Source organism: Mirounga leonina, unplaced genomic scaffold, assembly GCF_011800145.1.
Source record: "Mirounga leonina isolate KUSES-001 unplaced genomic scaffold, KU_Mleo_1.0 Mir_174, whole genome shotgun sequence".
NCBI lineage: Eukaryota > Metazoa > Chordata > Mammalia > Carnivora > Phocidae > Mirounga > Mirounga leonina.
Genome location: NW_023270451.1, coordinates 54,341,040 through 54,359,364, shown reverse-complemented (window position 1 = coordinate 54,359,364; position 18,325 = coordinate 54,341,040).

The following is an 18,325-nucleotide window of genomic DNA, read 5'->3' as shown; positions in this document are numbered from 1 at the left end:
ATTGTACATTAATCTGAATTTGTGGGCACACCTGAGAAGAGTTCTAAGCTCCCAACAGGTCTGTATATTGAGAAATATGGTTCAAGAACAATTAACACAAATAAGACTTGGTATTCAAACCTCCTTTAAGGCATAAACATAAAGGTTGTCTTTGAATGACTTTAGTCATGGCTTCCTTGAGATTCTTTGCATAGCATTAAGCAAAATTAAATGTCTCCCAGATCCAGCTGAGACTTATCATAACCTAGTTCCTGCCTATCTCTCCCAACTCACCTCTCATCATCTAACAACACAGTCATATGGCAGAAGGGAAGGGACTGTGTTGTTAGAAGTTCTTCCTCTTACCCCCTCTATCAGCTCCTAGTCAAAAGATCTCCCTTCTGCCATATGGAACTCCTGGCAGGTCTCGGAACTTACCATGCTCAATGCCTGGTTACTTCTCCTGCTCCTCTTCTCACCCATACACTTTGCCTAAGTGTCTCCTTTGCCACCTCAGAATACAAATTCATTCCCCCCCTTAAGACTTTTGTAACAGCCCTCCTTCATCCCTGAGCTTCCACAATTGCCATTCAGATCTCACCTCAAGTGACAACTCCCTGAAGAGGCCTCCCCTACTCTCCATTCAGACGTGGTCCCCTCACCCCACTTACCACCACCCCATGCACATTATTCTCCTAAAGCACATCTCGCCACCTAATGTTTCTCAGGTTCAGTCATTATTTCCTCTTGGCCCTACTACAATGTCAGAATGACGAGAAAAAGAGATTTCATTTTATTCACTGCTGTATCTTCAGTATTGGCTCTTAGTAGATATTCATGTTTACTGAATGGATAAATGGATAAATAACTCAGTGTCACTCCTACGCCTGGAATATCCTTCTCCCCTCATCTTTTATGTCACAGATCCCGCCCCAACCCCATCAGGTTTAAATGTCTCTCTTCTATGTTCCTATAGCGCCTTCCCTAGAATAGCATTAATTATATGTATTATAATTCTTGATTACTGTTTCCCCGTCAGACAAAGTGGGCAAAGCCCAAGATCATCATTACTGAATCAGACACCAGAGCTTTAGAAGCACCCGAACTTTACATGTAGCACCTTTGTGCAAATTACAAAGCAAGGCCAGGACACCTGGCTTGATGGGTGATAATGAGCTGGAATTCAGCCCCCTCTCTCCCTTCATCAGGGAACAACCTGTCCATCCATACACAGTGGCCCTGGTAGACAATAATTGTTTAATTCAGTGAGGGGGTGGATTTCCTCTATATCAGAGCAGTTTTCTTAAGGACAGAAACTAAGGTGGAGGAAAAGGATGACACTAACAATTATTGGAAGTTCCCTCCGCTGCTGTGCTGTTGTAGGGTTTTTTTCTCTTTTTTACCACTGTATTGCAGTATGATTGACATACAAAAAGCTGTACTTGTTTGATGGATACCACCTGATGAGTTTAGAAATAAGTATACACCAGTGGAACCATCACCACAATCAATGCAATAAACATATCCATCACTTCCAAAAGTTTCCTCCTAACCTGTGTGTGTGTGTGCGTGTGTGTGTGTGTGCGATAAGAACACTTCATTGTAGGTTCATCTCACGCATCTCATACACTTCTTACAATGACCGTATGCAGGACAGATTAGTTTTAACATTTTGTGGATGAAGAACTGGGTTCAGGGAGGTTTTGCCACTTTCCCACGGTTGTACCATTAGTATATACTTTGTCTGTGATTAAAGCCCAGGCCCATCTGATTCCAAGGTTGTCCTTGGCTGACCTCGGCCACATGGGACCCTGAATGCTTCTTCCCAGGAGTCATGGGTTATGAATGTAGTCCTGCTAGGACAGGCCCATGTGGGCAGAATCTTGCCTTGCTCCCCACCCCTTTTTTAGTGTCCCTTGACCCCTAGTGTTGTTGATTGCTTGTTTGTTTGATTGTTTGGCAGATTTAGAGTTTTCTGATAAGTCAAAGGCTATAGCAGAATTGAATTATCAAATAGCAATGTTATTCAATCAAATAAGGTTTAAAGGGATTATCACTTATTATGTTTTAGGTGTGTTGCTTTCTTTACCTGTCTGCAAGTTTTGTTTTATTGCCAGGGAAGGTGATAATGCAACATGCTAAATATGAAGTCCCTGTTTATTTCTTTTAAAAAGGGACATAGTGGCAAAGTTAGTTAAAACTCCTAAGCCTTCAAATATATTTTGTTTGCCTTTTTTCTTTTTGTTATATAGGAGACATTTCTTTGTGGTTATCGGTTTTGAAATTGCATACACCTTCTCTAATGAAATTCCCGAAAAATAAAAAACAACAAGGTTGGGCCCCTGGGTGGCTCAGTTGGTTAAGCGACTGCTTTCAGCTCAGGTCATGATCCTGGAGTCCCTGGATCGAGTCCCGCATCGGGCTCCCTGCTCGGCAGGGAGCCTGCTTCTCCCTCTGACCCTCCCCCCTCTCATGTGCTCTCTCTCTCTCATTCTCTCTGTCTCAAATAAATAAATAAAATCTTAAAAAAAAAAAAAAAAACAAGGTTGTCAATTATCTTCTAAAAAGAGAATGTTGCTCATCTCACAAAGTTGTGGTTTTATCAATAATACAGTATAAGGCTATGTTAGAAGAAGCCTGTGAGCCATAAATACTATAATATACATGGCCAGACAATAATGTTTATCACATGTTGTATTGAAAGGGCTTTTCATGAAAACAGCATACATATGGATTTTCTTTTCCTTGAAGAGAGAGATATCATTGGACTCTTTCATTTGGATATCTTCTGATACTACATACCAAACCTAATCAAAATCAATTTGTTCTCTGCTGACCCCTCTATCCTAAAACCTGCAGCCAGTTCTCCTTCCCCACTTTCTCTGGTAGCACCAATCTTCTGGCCAAGCAAACAGAGAATCTCAGTCAAAAAAAGACTTGAGGTCATCTACTTCAAACTCCTGTCTCATCTAGGAAATGCTTTGACAACACGACTGAGATCCTGATCTCTAACTCAGTCTACCAGGATTCAAATCTTGGCCACTTGCAATGGTTTCTTGAGCAAATCACTTCACCTCTCTGTGCCTTGGTTTCAATTTGAATAATAAGAGAACTTATTGCATCGACTTGTAATGAGGAATACATGAAATATCACTATGTAGAGCACTTAGCCCAGTGCCCAACACATAGTAAACACTCAATAAATGTTAGTCTTAATATTAGGAAGCAGATATTTATCCATCTTTTCTTAACCTCTGCCAGTGCTAAGAATCACACAACTTTCAAGGCAGATCATCCCAATATTGGATAGTTATCATTTTAAGAAGTCCCATATTCCTTCAACAAACATTCATCAAGTGTCTGCTATGTACAAAATACGATGCTAGAACCTGAGAATGAAGTGATGAGTGAGAATAGTATCTGTCCTCACGAAGTTCCCAATCTATCGAGAGTTTAGCACCAAGTGGCCTATGGCTGTCCTGCCCTCCTTGGAAGTGATACTTTTATGTTCCCCAGGGATGTGACCAATGAGATCCTCCATCTATCCCTAAGCAACTAGCCACAGGCTCCCCAGGGAGGTCAGTCCTCTCTTCTGGAGCAAATCACTTTGCTCTTGTGAACCTCCATTTCCTTATGTCTAAATAGGAGTAAATAACCCTGCCTATTATGTCACTGGATTGTAGTAAAAATAAAATGAGATCATTATATAGTCTTTGTAACCTGTCAGGTACTCAGTAATGATGAGATATTCCATATGTTAAGCCAAAGAAAAAAAATGACTCTCGTCATGATGGAATTGTAGATATCAGTCAGCAAGGGACCATCTTAGATCTTTTGGCTAGAAGCTGATAGAGGGGGTAAGAGGAAGAACTGTACCAAGCCCCCAAAGCCCCCTTACTTATCAGCAAGGACAAGACTAGACTGAATCAACAAAGCATCCAGCACTGCTCCTGAAAATCTAATTGGTGGGCATATATTTTGTTGGAAGGTCACCAGGTTTTAGATCCAGACAGACATAGACTCAAAAGGCCTTATCTACCACTTACTAGCTGGGTGATCTTGTGCAAGACACTCAATCTAAGCCACAATTTCCTCATTTGTCAATTATATTCTCTTTCCTGGGAAATTCGGAGTTAGAATGTAGAAACATTCAGAGTCTGGACTAGTCTTTTGAGTAGAGGGGATGTGATATCAAGGAATATAAATTAGCTATCATCTGCCCACCACAGGCTTGAAAAAACAACAAAGTCAGTGTGCAGAGAGAAAAGAGCCAAACAGCACTTCAGAGAGAAGTAGGGACAGGAGATGAAACTGCCCAGCTCCTGATGCGCTTCTACTTTCAGAGAACAGAACTTCCTAAGACTCAGCAGAATTTGGGTTCCAGGATCATCCCTGAACTTTTAAAATAAACCGTTTCTTTAGGCTTAAGTTAGGTCTAGGTTTAGGCTTAGTCAGTTTCTATTTCTTGCAAGCCGGAATAACTGATAGTTTCTTCTTGGCACTCCCCTGTTTCCTTGAGTTGTTGTTTCTTGGAGACCCAGGAAACTGTTCAGGCAGTTGCAAATGGGACTTCCAGAGCCTATCCTCTACTCTCAGATGAAAGGCAGTAGGAAGTAGGAACAGATTCTCCAACACTTTGGAGGCATGTTAGCATTTTAGCATTTTTCTAAATTATGGAGAATGAGCGAACTGCCAAACTTCATTCATCATCAGTGATATTTACCATGAACCATCCCAGCCAAAAGAATCCTGAAGAGCTAGTTTAAAAACCTAAACCAAACTGAACTGACCTTACCAGGTTTATTGCACTGAAATATTTATATTAGGTAGTTCTAAAATTATAATTATTTTATTAAAAATAAGAGAAAATTGGCTATTGAACACACTGCTAAGACTGAAAATTTTATTAATAAGATGCATTTAATAATTATTTTGTCATTCCATTTAAGAAAGGCTTTTGTAGTTAATTTGAAACAGACACCCATCAATTGCCTACCCCAAATTTATCGAACCTTCCCTTCTCATTCACAAAACCCCAATTTTGTGCAGATTTCCAATCCCCTTTGAGTGGCCATGTGCTTCAGGGAAGGATGGACCTAGCCTCAGCATTGGGTCATAAATGATCCCGTGATTGATTTCTACTATGAATGGTTGGTTTAGTCTTGGATACACAACATAATTCTAACCAATGAGGTGTAAGAGTTGAGGGGTTTGGCAGGAAGACTTCTCTTTCCCAAGAGAAATACAAACGAAAAGGTGGTCTTCTCTTTCTCTGGATATTGTCATTTGAGACCAATGACAGCAAACAAAGCTAACATACCAGGAACTTCAAGACAGAAGGATTAAAAAACTGGGTGAGATTTCTGAGACACTCAGTTACCAAGTAGCATCACCTACTACCTCTAGACCATTCATTATGTGAGATAATAAAAGTACTTAATATTTAAGTCAATTTTAACTGGAGATTTCTGTGACTTGGGGCTGAAAGGATCCCAAGTGATATAGTTATATCTAACAATCTCTTTAAAATGATGGTAGCATTTGGCAATTTCTAACATTCTTATATGTGTTTAAAAGTGAGTCGAATAAAAATAATTCCTCAACTATTCCCTTACAACCCTTCAAAGTTCCATATGTTCCAAGAAAGAAAATGTCTTTGAAATCCTCGCTCCTGTCATCTGCTGTTTTGTACATAGAATGTACCAACAGAGTGCCACTGCCCACTTCATGCCGCCTCCACAGAAGTCTGTCCAAGGACACCCTGTTAAAACTCTTTATTTGGAGAATTTCCTTTCCTTCATTCTCACTATTATTGTATGAGAGTTTTTTCTGGGCTTTTTTCCCTAGTATTCTTTTCTTTCTCCCTTTTTGCCATTCCTAATTAAGAGTGATCTTCCTTGGGGCACCTGGGAGGCCCAGTCAGTTAAGTGTCTGCCTTCGGCTCAGGTAATGATCCCAGGGTCCCGGGATCGAGCCCTCCATCAGACTCCCCTCTCCATGGGAAGCCTGCTTCTCCCTCTCCCACTCCCATTTCTGTTCCCTCTCTCGCTGTGTCTCTTGCTGTCAAATAAATAAATAAAATCTTAAAAAAAAAAAAGTGATCTTCCTTAAGGTAAATCCCATCACTATCTCCATGTAGACTTCGCAAATTCCAACTCTGTCCCTGCAGAATGGACTGTGCCCTCTGATGTGGTAAAAAGTGCATTTTCTGGAGTCAGACTGTTAGGAGTTGAACCCTGGCTCCACCCTTTACCAGATGCAAGTTACTGAATCTCTGTGCTTCAGTTTCCTCTTCTGTAAAGTGGCACCAATCAATAGTGCTTTTAGAATTATTGGGAGAATTAAATAAGACAATGCATGTTAGCACTTAGCACATGCCAGGCACATAGTAAATACTCAATAAATGTAATAAAGCAGGGAGCCTGGGTGGCTCAGTCGTTAAGCGTCTGCCTTCAGCTCAGGTCATGGTCCCAGGATCCTGGGATCGAGCCCTGCATCGGGCTCCCTGCTCTGCGGGAAGCCTGCTTCTCCCTCTCCAACTCCCCTGTTTGTGTTCCCTCTCTTGCTGTGTCTCTCTCTGTCAAATAAATAAATAAAATCTTTAAAAAAAATAAATGTAATAATGCTATGGTTACGATTACAGAAAATCTATGGCTTCCATTGCACCAACTTCTCTATATTTTTCTTTACCAGGATTTGACTTACTTGCATCTAATTCATTTTTGTAGCTCAGCATCTAGCACTGGCCTGAAAACTAGTAGGCACTACACGAACACTTTTTGAATGAATGACCGTGTTACTGCCTGGCTCATAACCCTCCATTGGCTCCTGATTGCCTGTAGTATAAAATCCATACACTCTAACATCGTTTACAAAACTTCTGCTACTTGGCTCCTATACACATGTCTCACCTCATCTTCTACATTCCAGTTAAGCAGATCACTTGTAGCTCCCCAAACACTGCCTTCAACTGGGAATGTCTTCCCAGGCTCTTTCTCCTAACCTGGTGAATTTCTTTTGACATTTGAGACCCAAATCAAGTATCTTTTCCTATAAAGTCTTTCCTGACCATCTTAGAGCTGGCCACCAAGTCCAGAAACACAGGCAAATACATAATAGTTTTGCTGGTATTCTGTTACATTATAGGATGAAATAATATATCTGCATTCCCAGACTTCATGGCCACTCTGTAGCTAGACCTGATCCTTCCCTCCTTTGTACTCCCACAGTATCTTTTGCCTCTTTCATAAAGTACTGATTACCCAGGATGCAACACACAGAGGCCCTGCCTTATTGATCTGTGTATCCCAACCACCCAACTCCGTGACTGACACAGGTGAAGCACTCAGCAAATATTTGCAAATAAACAAAACGTCAACAAATATTCTGGATCATCTATGTGTTAGGCAAGGAAAACTGCCACCCACTGAATCATTGATAGTGAATATCCTTAGCATACAAATCCTGCCTGCAATCACTTTCATCCTTGTTGCTCTGGATAGTAAAGCAAAATTGCTTGCCATGTGCCCTGGTGATTTCATATTGCATTGCTTATATTCAGCTTTCACTCATGGTTAAGACATGTCTTCTTTGAACAAATATTTGCATGTTTTAAAAAGGAAAACATTAAGGAAATGTGGCTTATAATCAATGTTACTTGATGCCTTCAAGAAGAAAAATATCAATAGAGTAAAATGAATAAAACATTTCAAAATTAATGATACGCTAACGTATGAATGTTCTTATTAATAAGAGAAAATTAAAATTTTACAAAGAGCTATTATCTAAACTGACCAGATAAATGCATTGCCATTAAGGTCAACTTTAATTTATACAGGGGCGCCTGGGTGGCTCAGTCGTTAAGCGTCTGCCTTCAGCTCAGGTCATGATCTCAGGGTCCTCGGATCGAGCCCTGCATCAGGCTCCCTGCTCCGTGGGAAGCCTGCTTCTCCCTCTTCCACTCCTCCTGCTTGTGTTTCCTCTCTCACTGTGTCTCCCTCTATCAAATAAATAAAAAAATCTTAAAAAAAACCCCAAAACTTTAATTTATACTGGCTGATAGAGCTCATGTATATAGTTGCAGTCAGATCATGTGGCATTTCAACTAGTGAACTAGTGGTCCCCCACCCCCTCTACCTGCAGCAGATTTCCTCTAGATTATGGTAAAAATTCTAAGTGAGGGGCACCTGGTGGCTCAGTCAGATAAGCCTCAGACTCTTGGTTTCGGCTCAGGTCATGATCTCGGGGTCGTGAGATCAAGCCACACATTGAACTCCATACTCAGCAAAGAGTCTGCTTGGTATTCTCTCTCTCTCCCTCTCCCGCTGCCCTTCCTCCTGCTCACATGTGCTCTCCCTCTCCCTCTCTCTCTCAAATAAGTAAATCTTAAAAAAAAAAAAAAATCCCAAGCCAGTCTCCTCTCAGCTAACTCTCTAATGAAATGGTATTTCTTAAAGATGACATTTGGCCAGAAAAATAAACACTTAACATGACAGTTTCATGAGACAGTCTGTGAGGTGGAAGACAGCCTCCGGCGAGTGATGGAAACCACACTGTCAGATGCATGTTTCACAGTTGCACACTGGCTGGTCTAAAGAGGCAACCATTTAGAGGCTCTCTCTGCTTTAATAATGACTTACTGTCCTGGGAAACTTCACTCTCTCCCACAGTAGAGTAGCTTATCATTTCATTGTCACTATGACCATTCTTAACCTTTAAGAGATGCTCCAGATCTGGAGGAAGTTATATTTACAACCTGATTTTGAGTATTGCAGTAGGGAGGTAATGCCATCATCACTCATTGAAATCTCAAGTAAAATTACTGTCATCCGATAAAGAATTACTCTGTTCATCATTAATCCAACCTATAAAAGTCAACTTGCCATAATAAATATAATGAGCCATAATAAATATGTCTTCATGGCACAGGAGCACCCAAAACTAGGACTGCCAAGCTGGACTTAAAACCTCTCACAGGAAGTTGATAAAATGATACAGGGTGATTCAAAAAGTACTGAACACTTCCAAAGTGGACTACTCAGTAACCAGGTAATATGCAATCACATATGTATTAAACTGTGGGTGACCTTTTAAGTGTCTAGCCATAGGGAAAGTATTAGGCTTTTACCACATGTTTATATTTGTTAAGTGTTCAATTCTTTTTGAATCATTCCATACAATACTATGGGTATTCTAATCTGAGGTCCAAAAATGTGATTTAGATGGGCTGTAGAATCCCTGAAATGATATTTTATCTCATATTACAATTTGTCTTTATGTAATAACATGGAATCAATAAAACTTTTCATTAACAGATTTTTCAGTGATATTAATTATTTAATCTTAAATTTAACTTAGGATTTAATAAGGTCCTACATTACTTTAGGTCTATTAGTAGACATATAAAAATAACATGTTGTCATATTAAGTACACTTCATTCAATGCAATCCCTAAGATAATACCTATGGTATTTTTCACAGAACTAGAACAAATAATCCTAAAATTTATATGGAACCACAAAAGACCCTCAAGAAGCAAAGCAATCTTGGGGCGCCTGGGTGGCTCAGTCATTAAGCATCTGCCTTTGGCTCAGGTCATGACCCCAGGGTCCTGGGATCGAACCCCGCATCGGGCTCCCTGCTCAGCGGGAAGCCTGTTTCTCCCTCTCCCACTCCCCCTGCTTGTGTTCCCTCTCTCGCTGTGTCTCTCTCTGTCAAATAAATAAATAAAGTCTTTAAAAAAAAAAAAAAGAGGCAAAGCAATCTTAAGAAAACATAGCTGGAGATATTATGCTCTCTGTTTTCAAAGTATACAACAAAGGTATAGTAATCAAAACAGAACGGTACTGGCACAAAAACAGACCCATAGATAATAGCATAGAATTGACAGCCCAGAAATAAACCCACATTTATATGGCCAATTAATCTATGACAAAGGAGGCAAGAATGTACAATGGGGTGGGGGGCGGGTGGCTCAGTCGGTTAAGCTTCTGTCTTCAGCTCAGGTCATGATCAGCGGGGCGCCGCTTCTCCCTCTCCTCCCCACTAGTGCTCTCTCTTGTTGTCTCTGTCGCTATCTCTGTCTCTCTCTCTCTCAAATAAATAAATAAAATCTTTTTAAAAAAACAAACGCACAATGGGGAAAAGACAGTCTCTTCAACAAATGGTGTTGGGAAAACTGGACAGCAACATGCAAAAGAATGTAACTGGACCACTCTCCTACACCATGCACAAAAATCAACTCAAAATGGATTAAAGACTTAATTTAAGACCTGAAACCATAAAATTCCTACAAGAAAATATAGGCAGTAAGCCCTTTGATATTGATCTTACCTATATATATTTTTTTTTAAGATTTTATTTATTTATTTGAGAGAGAGAGAATGAGAGACAGAGAGCATGAGAGGGAGAAAGGTCAGAGGGAGAAGCAGACTCCCTGCTGAGCAGGGAGCCCGATGCAGGACTCGATCCTGGGACTCCAGGATCATGACCTGAGCCGAAGGCAGTCGCTCAACCAACTGAGCCACCCAGGCGCCCGATCTTACCTATATTCTTTTGGATATATCTCCTCAGGCAAGAGCAATAAAATAAAAAATAAACAATTAGAACTACAACAAACTAAAAGGCTTTTGCACAGCAAAGGAAACCATTAACAAAAAGGAAAGTCAACCTACTGAATGGGAGAAGACACCTGCAAATGATATATCTGATAAGGGGCTGATACCCAAAATACATTAAGAACTCATACAATTCAATAATAACAACAAAAAACCAACCTGGTTAAAAAATGGGCAGAGAAGGCGTACAGATGGGCAAGAGGCACATGAAAAGATGTTCAGCATCACTAATCATCAGGGACATGCAAATCAAAACCACAATGAAATACACCTCACACAGTCAGAATGGCTATTATGAAAAAGACAAGTATTGGCAAGGATGTTGAGAAAAGGGAACTCTAATGCACTGTTGGTGGGAATGTAAATTGGTGAGGCTAATATGGAAAACAGTATAGAGGTTCCTAAAAACATTAAAAATAGAACTACCATACAACTAGCAATTCCACTTCTGGGTATTTATCTGAAGAAAATGAAAACACTAATTCAAAAAGAAACATATACTGCTATGTTCTTTACAGCATTATTTACAACAGCCAAGATACAGAAGTAACCCAAGTGTCCAGTGATAAATTATTAAAGAAGATGTGTTATGTGTGTGTACATATATACATAATATTCCAATATCACGCCACCATAAAAAATAATGAAACCTTGTCATTTGCACCAAGATGGATGGATCTAGAAGATATTGTGCTAATAAAGTAATTCAGACAGAGAAAGACCAATACCATACGATTGCAGTTATATGTGGAATCTAAGAAACAAATGAACAAACAGAAGAGAAACAGACTTATAGATACAGGGAACAAAGTGGTGGTTGCCAGAGGGGAGGGGTATGTGGGGTGAAATAGGTGAAGGGGATTAAGAGGTACAAACTTCCAGGTATAAAATAAGTAAGTCTCAAGGATGATAATGTAAAGCATAAGGAATACAGTCAATAATATCGCAACAACTTTGTATGGTCACAGAGGGTAACTAGACCTATCGAGGTGATCATTTTATAATGTATGAAAATATCAAATCACACTATGCTGTACACCTGACACTAATATAATACCATATGTCAATTATCCGTCAACTTCAAAATAACAAGTACACTTCAACCCTGCCTGCTGCAGTGTTGTTATCAGCATTCTTGCTGTAGGACCCAGGGTCATTGCTAGCCTCTAGAGAATCTCTTCTAACTTCTACAGAATTTAAAAAGTCACCAAGATGCCCTTCTCTTGGTGAGAGGGAGGCAGTCCTCCAATGGCGAGCACTGTTTGGCATGGGAGATGTGATTGGATTTCAACCCCCTCGCACCCCCTCAGCTGGGTACCTTTGTGTATCACACAAAGGGTACAACTGTAAACAGCGCCCCACTAGGGTGCCAATGGAAGTGAAAATATACTAGGATTCTTTCATACTTTTTCTACAGGGAAACACTTTGAACAAATACAGTATACACTCTTACTCAAAAAAAAAAAAATTGATTCTAAGATCCACATTTTTTAACAATTCAATGTCTCTGAAATTAATGTTTCTTACAGTGCTATACCCAGTCAGCCACTCAACAAATTTTATATAATGAATATATTTGCTAAGCAAAAAAAATTAAGGAAGTGAAATAATTATAAATTCTATTTTTATATTTCAGTCAGAATAATAGGTCATTTTCTACTTGAAAGATGACACCCTGTAGACCTATCAAATAGAGTACTTTCTCTTATCCTCTGTTTTCAAGGACTCCTTGGACTAACATAATTCCTCTTCAACCTCAAAGCACTTTGTTTACACTCTTCTTGTGGCCTTACACTATTCTGCTTTTCACTATAATTATATTTTGCTTCTCTTGCCTGTAAGCTCCTACAGGGCAGGGCTCGTGGACCTTTGTCTTCTCTGCTATGTAGGGCAACAGCACAGTCAAGTGGAAGCAAAATGGGCTCTGGAGACAGGCCAACCTGCACCCAGGTCTTGGCCCTGCTGTCTAGTGGCTCTATGATTGTGAGCAAGTTATTTAACCTCCCAGAGTCCCATTTCTTCACTTGGAAAATGGAGGTAACATGGGATTGGTCTCAAGTTTGTTTCTTTTTTAATTTTTTTTTTTTAAGATTCTATTTATTTATTTGACAGAGAGAGACACAGCGAGAGAGGGAACACAAGCAGGGGGAGTGGGAGAGGGAGGAGCAGGCTTCCCGCGGAGCAGGGAGCCCGATGCGGGGCTCGACCCCAGGATCCTGGGATCATGACCTGAGCTGAAGGCAGACGCTTAACGACTGAGCCACCCAGGTGCCCCTGGTCTGAAGGTTTAAAACTGAGTTGAGTTATAAATGACTGGCACTTAGCATGTTCTTTGTAATGGACTGTCACTATTTTTCAGAGTTCTGGAAACAAAAAGATTCACATTCAGGCTTGGCCACTTATTGTGTCCCCTAACTACCAGTTACTCCTGGATGCCTCGGCTTCTAAGCACCATGAAGGTAGGATGCTGTCTGTCTCATTCACTGTATGTCCTTAGCATCTAACACAGAGCCTGGATGGTGTTGAATGGGCCAGTGAATGAATAAAAAATTAAAATAATCCCTTACAGCACTATTGTAAGAATTACAAAAAATGTATATAAACTGCCAGTCACAGTTACAGTGCCCGGTACATAGTAGAACCAATAACTGATTTTTGATTTTCAAAACCAATAGATACAAAAAAAAAAAAAAAAATAGGATGCAAAGAATGCTATGCACATTCACGCCCTTGTTTTTATCATGTAATTACTGGACTAGGCAAGAGAGGACACGGCTAAATAGCTGGTCTGATGACTAATACGTTCCATCCAATAAGTAGACTCAAAAAGATCACAGTGAACATACAGGACACTTAGTAGCCACTTTCCTCTTTATTTCAAATACTACTTTCCTAACTGTGACCTTTCTGCTCCCACCCACTTAGACAGAAGGAGGTGGCACCTATGACCTTTGTCACAAATACAGAAAGTGTAGGAGCCGTGACTCTGGAGGTCAGGACAAGGAAGGTTCCTACTGCCCTGGATACTACCCTCCCATTATTACAGCACCATGGGAAGGAGGGCTGTGTAGAAATGAAGAATGGGTGGAGGGAGGGTAAATTGTAATGGTGAGTCTAAAGATAAATGATTACACCTCGTCTGTAACCTGGCTTCTTGGTGATCTCACCTAAAATATTCCGTGCTGATCCGTGTCATTCTTGTTCTCCAAGACAGATAGGAAAGTAGAGTCCATAAACCTTACTGGAGTAACTATTGACCAAAGAGGAGGAAAAAGCCCAGGGCTGTCATGCTGAATTACCAATTTAAATTTTGAAGTCATACATCCTTATATTGAGATCCTTAATTGCAAAATATAAGAGGACACAGAGTTAAAACAATGTGATAGGTCTTCATACAAGCCTTTCCTGGCAGAAAGGTCTAAGCAGTAAACTCAAGGCCTATTCTTAAGCTTCCTCAGCCTCCTGTGTCCTCTCTAAGCCTTTAATGATGGATGCAGATTTCTGGCCACAACAAGGAACACAAGACACAGGAAGCAGCAGCAACATTGCCTGAAAAAGAATGAACAGAAAATTTTCTAAGACCAAAAATGCAAGAAGGGAAGAAGGGAGGGCAGACACAAGGGGGGAGGGGAGGGAGAAGAAAGGCAAGAAATAATAAATTAACCTAACAAAGTCCAGCCATATCAAGGATTAATTATGTAAAACACTGAGCTGAAGGAGCTCTGAGGAATGGCCCTTTCACCCCCCACTGATCTTTGGGGGGCATTGCATTTGTTGGCTGAGGAATATGATGCTGTGGGCACCTGGGTGGCTCAGTTGGTTAATCGTGTGCCTTTGGCTCAGGTCATGATCCCAAGGTCCTGGGATCGAGCGCCGCATGCCATTCCCTGCTCAGTTGGAAGCCTGCTTCTCCCTCTCCCTCTGCCTGCCCCTCCCCCTGTTTGTGCTGTCAAATGAATAAATAAAATCTTTAAAAAGTAAACAAATAATTAAAAAAAGAAAAGGAATATGATGCTGACCTACATGAAACAAGATGCTGGGAGAACCCTCTATTTCAGACACCAGACTACATGAGTGCCCAGGGCCACTTTTGGGGGTACCAAGCTACAAACAGGTGGTCAGCGTCTGACATCCTCCTTGCTCTGTTTATATAAAATATCTTCTAGTCTTCCCCTTCCACTTGGGCCACTCCAAATGGAAGAGACAGAAGTGGCATGAATGGCAGCTGGGAGGGAGTGTGTATGTGGAAGGGAGGTGGGGAGTTAGCCCCATTCTGGACACGCGCTCATCAGTGTTTGTTAAAAACTTCTCCAGTCTTCCAAGGGCAACAAGGATCAAAGCTGAAGGTCCTGTCATGTGTGACAAAAAGGAAATTTTTCTTGTACCAGGTTCTCCTTCCAGGTACTTGTGAGAAGTACTGCCCAGCTAGCAGCCCAGAGCCCAGAGCCCGGAGCCAGGCCACCACTCAGCTCTCAGCAGGTTACGGCTCCCTGTGTCATAAGCAGGCTCCCTGGGCTGCTGCCAGCCTTCCTCTTCTGCTTTACCGCCACCATGGACACATGCCTCTGCCCGAATCCCTCAAAGCACCACGAAGATCAGAAGGTTTGTGCCAACAGAAAAGAACTTCCACTATAGAAAACGATATTTTGGGGCACCTGGGTGGCTCAGTCATTAAGCATCTGCCTTCAGCTCAGGTCATGATCCTGGATTCCTGGGATCGAGCCCCGCATCGGGCTCCCTGCTCCGCGGGAAGCCTGCTTCTCCCTCTCCCACTCTCCTTGCTTGTGTTCCCTCTCTCACTGTGTCTCTCTCTGTCAAATAAATAAATAAAATCTTAAAAAAAAAAGAAAACGGTATTTTCCCAAAAACGAATTGGGCTCCCAAGTCCTCATCCTGCCCCACGTTGCATCTGTTCCACATTTCCTAGTACTACCATTTTTTGTTTTCCTTGGTTCATGACTCCTGTGGGATTATGGCAAGCAGACCTAAATCCATTTACCCAAGAGAAGCCCTTGGGCCTCTGCAGGTGCTGTCAAGCCCACTATCCCTCTAATCTGGATCTGTCGACATGTGGCAGAGGGAGAAACTGGAGCAGAAGGAAGACCCTGAGAAGAAAGGAGAGGAGAAAGATCTGGTATGAAACATCAGCACTGTGCTCTATGGCTCACAGTTGTCTCCTAATAGGAACATTCTATCTTTATTTTTTTATGTAACAATTTTTATCCATAATAAGTGATCTTCTTACAAGAAAAACGGAAGGACTGTCTGTTACAATTTAACCAAGCTGAAATTTTGTAACATGAGGCCATACAGTATGTTCTTTTATAGAAAAATGCTAGGCCTGCCTTATCCCTAAGAAAAAAGAACACGGTGAGAAAGAACATGGAGAGACTGCCTTGTTTATTGAGACTGCTAAAATAATAAATCGATTATTATGAGTCCCATTTTTGTATGTCTGAGTGAGAATTTGTTGAAGCAGAAGGGGCATTATGGGAAAAATGCTTAGGAAGTGAAATTAGATATTTCATACATGCAGTAGTGGCTGCTTGGAGAGCAGAAAAACCCTCAGAAATAATTTATCAAGTGGTGATGCAGCCGTCAACAATGAACACAACTCTTCTTCCAGGTGAGAGAATGGTCCGGGATAGCTGTGACTGCAGATGACAGCACATTATATTCCAGATATTGGAACTATTGCATAACTAATGTTCAAAGGTTTATAGCCCAGAATGAACATTCTAGAGTGCAAACCACCTTTGATTCAACATTATCAAAAACAGAATATTAAAGCATAATCACATGGTAGATGTACGCCATGGTAAAATGCAAAGTGATGTTGGCTTATGCAAGGAAGCTTTCTGTAGGTATAAACATTCCAGACATTAGCTACTACTGAACGGCCACGTCTGAGATTAAACAAGTGTGTAAGGTAGAAAAGCCACAACTGGTATAAAAACAAGAAAAAGAAACAAGAAAAAAGAAAAGAAAAAAAAAAGAGTGGTAATAAACAAGAAAGTTCAACAGAGTAATTGCAACTTTTAGTAGATAGGTCTTCAAGGACATTTGTAAATGATGTCCCTGCTCTTTGGCAGACAGGTCAAAGTTATTTTTCTGAAACTATAAACATTTGTTGGGAGACAATTTTAGAAAGAAGAGGTAAAAGGCAGTCCCAAAGTAAAATCGTCAGGCTGGTAAAAGTCCACTGACATGAAAACAATAGCTTCTTAGGAGAGGACTGACATGATGTTGATGACTCTTATAGGAAGATCAATCTAGTAATCAGAAGAATGAATTGAAAGAGGATGGGCGCCTGGGTGGCTCAGTTGGTTAAGCGACTGCCTTCGGCTCAGGTCATGATCCTGGAGTCCCAGGATCGAGTCCTGCATCGGGCTCCCTGCTCGGCAGGGAGTCTGCTTCTCCCTCTGACCCTCCCCCCTCTCATGCTCTCTCTGTCTCATTCTCTCAAAAAAAAAAAGAAAGAAAGAAAGAGGATGGGCAGGGTTAGGTTCAGGTTCTGTGTGTCTGAAGCTATTACCAGCTTAAAGAGGGTGTGGGTCATTTTTAAGAAAAAGAATATATATTTAAGAATACAAAACTGCTGGTGCCACTCCCAGAGCCTTTGAATGGACCCATATAAGGAAGGAGGCCTGAAGGTTAAGCTTCTGTACCTTCACAATAAGCTATCTTATGGGTAAGTGATAGCTTAAAGCCACTAACGCTACTGCGCCACCTATCCGACCACCCAAGCTAGAAACCCAGGAGTCATCTTTGATTCTTCCTCTTACTCCCTCTTCAGTCACCAAGTCATGCCCATTTTATTTCCTAATTATTTCTCAAATTCATTTCTTTCTTCATTCTTTTTTTTTTTTTTGAAAGAGAAAGAGAGAGAAAGAGAGCATGCAAACAGGAAGGGAGAGGGGGAGAAGGGCAGAGGGAGAGAGAGAATCTTAAGCAAGCTCCATGTCCAGCACAGAGCCTAAGGTGGGGCTCAATCTCATGACCCTGAGATCACGACCTGAGCCAAAATCAAGAGTCCTACACTTAACCTACTGAGCCACCCAGGCGCCCCTCTAGCTTCATTCTTAATACCAATACATCTAGCCATCAGCACCTCTTACCTACTCTACTGCAAATAGCTTCCTAACAGGTTCCCTGTTCCCACTCCTGTTTATGTCCCAGAAATCCTTGACCCTAACACTCAGAACACTCTATCTAAAAGGTAAATCTACAATTTCACACATCTATTGACTACCCTTCATTAAAGCCCCAGTTAGGAGAAAGTTCTAAGCCTCCTTAGCATGATAAGCAAGGCCTCCATGACCTTGTCCTTTGTATCTCAGGAAACTCAGCATTCAACTCTTCACAGTATCAACAACATACAGCCTGTATTTCTTTGCAAACACCTTGAAAGTTTTCACATCCAGGCTTTCAGTTCCTGGCCGACCTCTTAGCTTGGAGTCTCCCTTTCTCCTCATCTTCCTCCTTTCCACCTCCCTTAAGGTACTCTGCACACTATATAAAGAGGACTTATTTCTGTCTCCCTTTTCCTCTCCTCTCCAGCCTGTCATTAACTCACAGGTAGGGGCCATGTCTGACTCACGTTTGTATCCCTAGCACTTAGCAGAATGTAGGTCCTCAGTAGATTATTTTTGAATGAACAAATTAATGACTGAATCAATCACTGTATGAGTCATTCTCTGTGACAAAATACAGAGAGACAAGAGAGTAGA